The following is a 2497-nucleotide window of genomic DNA, read 5'->3' as shown; positions in this document are numbered from 1 at the left end:
ATTGTTACATATTAAGACTTCGAAATGGAATTTCTTAAACACAGCCAATTACATTAAAAATCGTAACTATTTTAAGATAATGAATGTTAAATGGAGAAGTAAAACAGAAAGCAGGATTAAAAGATTTTCTAATTAAGGGTCTCACCGTCATATCCAATAATACCGCCATGTAAATTCACTTCACAGGAAAAATACAAGGCCACTGTAATCTCTATTTTTAAAGACGTCAAGAAATTCTTGATTCTAAACTGTCTCTCTAGCAGGACACATAGGTGAGTCAAAAACCAAAATAACCATCACTGAAATACCAAATCTCTACGTAACAGAAGAAACCAATATATGCATATGGTTTTCCCTGTTGGATTTTGCAGTTCTAAAGAACATTCTTGCTACTGCTCCAAGATGTGTACCGTGCAACACCATGTTTCATGGCAAGCTTGGTGAAATGCTAAGCGAGGCCACCCAGTGCAGCGGAGTGTCCACAGTACAGCAGCTGCCTTAGCCTTCATCAAGGCTTGTGTTACTGGAAAACTGCCGTGTTCACCAGGAAAAGTGGTTCTTCCTACGCTCATTACTTTTGAGGCCTACCAAGACGACCAGTTCATCAGCCTGCACCCCATGATTTACTGAGTAGTTAAATGATGGTCAAAAAGGTAGAGACAGGGTAAGAATGACATCATAATGATACACTCTACAGGATAAGAAACATTTTAAAAAGTCAGCCTAATTGTATCTTGAAAAAGTTGTTTCTACCAAAACGTGTGAATCTTACAACTTATGCAAATCAATTTCCCAGCAGGCCAGTAAAGTACTTTAAGTAAGTATACAAGTAAAAATAAAATGTAATGCCAGTGTTAGTGACATATTTGGTTCTCACTTACATTTTAGTTACACACTTAACACTGATCAGGCAGACAGCGTTAAGTTTTCAAAAATACGGAATTATTTAAATTATTACTAGACCTGTAACTATTATACTCTCCTTTTGGGAGACTTCAGTCATCACAGTAAAATTACGAGCATTGGTCAAATGATACCTGAACATAGAAAAATAAAAAAGAAAAGAAACTGATTAACCAGCATATTTTAATCAGCCTAGGGATAATATGCAATAAAGGGGAGAGAGCGGAAGCGTAAGACGTGAGTGAAAGGGACTTCAGAGATCATCTAATTCGGTGTCTAGAAAAGGCTGAGAACTATTAATCTAGTCCAATTCTCTCATTTTTCAGATGAGAAACCCGAGATTAAGAAGAGAGAAGTGTGAAGGTGACAATTAGCAGAGCTGTTACCCAAGCGCACTGCCGCCACTAGCACCCTTTCTGCATGCAGGACAGACGACGCTATGCATTTAATTGGTACCTGGGTGGAGTGAAATTAAATACTGCCTTCATTTCCCAGTTGCTAGTGGCACCCTCTGGTATTTTCCTAAGTGTGTAAGTGAGATCCCTGCTAGCAAGGAATCTTTACTCTGGGAGATCAGGAATTCCTTCCCACTTGGGTACTGGCTATGCCTTACTGACAGAACTTCATGCCGTAAATCTAGAAGTTACAGAAGGTGGAGCTGAAGAAGCAGGTGGTGGGTCAAAAAGAAATCTGAGCTACAGTGCTTGCTACTTTTGAGTCTTAAGACTTTGCTAACTAAAACATACACTATTCCTTCCCTTTTCTAAACTTTAACTCATTATAGTGCAATCCCAGAAAAGTAAACATTTACATGCTCTCCAGTTATTTCAGGTGTAGTGTGTCTCCCTAACTGGATAAAACAGGCAGGAATCAGATCTTTATTCTTTTTTGAGACGGAGTTTCGCTCTGTCACCCAGGCTGGAGTGCAGTGGTGTGATCTCAGCTCACTGCAACCTCTGCCTCCTGGGTTCAAGCGATTCTTGTGCCTCAGCCTCCCGAGCAGCTGAGATCACAGACATGCACCACCATGCCCAGCTAATTTTTGTATTTTTAGTAAAGATGGGATTTCACCATGTTGGCCAGGCTGATCTCAAACTCACGACCTCAGGTGATCTGCCTGCCTTAGACTCCCAAAATGCTGGGATTACAGGCATGAGCCACCACGCCCAGCCAGGAATTAGATCTTAGGTTTCAAAATATTTCCAGCTTCAATTAAGAACTCAATAGATAATTGTTGACTTATATAGTCAAGAAGCAGAATTATATACACGATTTAAAAACACACACACAAGGTCTACAATAATCTGGTATTGCTGGGACAGAAAAGATAACTGCAGGCCGGGCGCGGTGGCTCACACCTGTAATCCCAGCACTTTGGGAGGCCGAGGCGGGTGGATCATGAGACGAAGAGCTCAAGGACGTCCTGGCCAACATGGTGAGACCCGTCTCTACTAAAAATACAAAAATTAGCTGGACGTGCTGACGTGCTCTTGCAGTCCCAGTACTCAGGAGGCTGAGGCAGGAGAATCACGTGAACCTGGGAGGCAGAGGTTGCAGGGAGCCAAGATGGCGCCACTGCACTCCATCTCAAAAA

This window comes from Cebus imitator, unplaced genomic scaffold (assembly GCF_001604975.1).
Source record: "Cebus imitator isolate Cc_AM_T3 unplaced genomic scaffold, Cebus_imitator-1.0 Scaffold129, whole genome shotgun sequence".
Lineage (NCBI taxonomy): Eukaryota > Metazoa > Chordata > Mammalia > Primates > Cebidae > Cebus > Cebus imitator.
The sequence above is the reverse complement of the archived record's forward strand: the minus strand, read 5'-3'. Positions refer to the sequence as shown.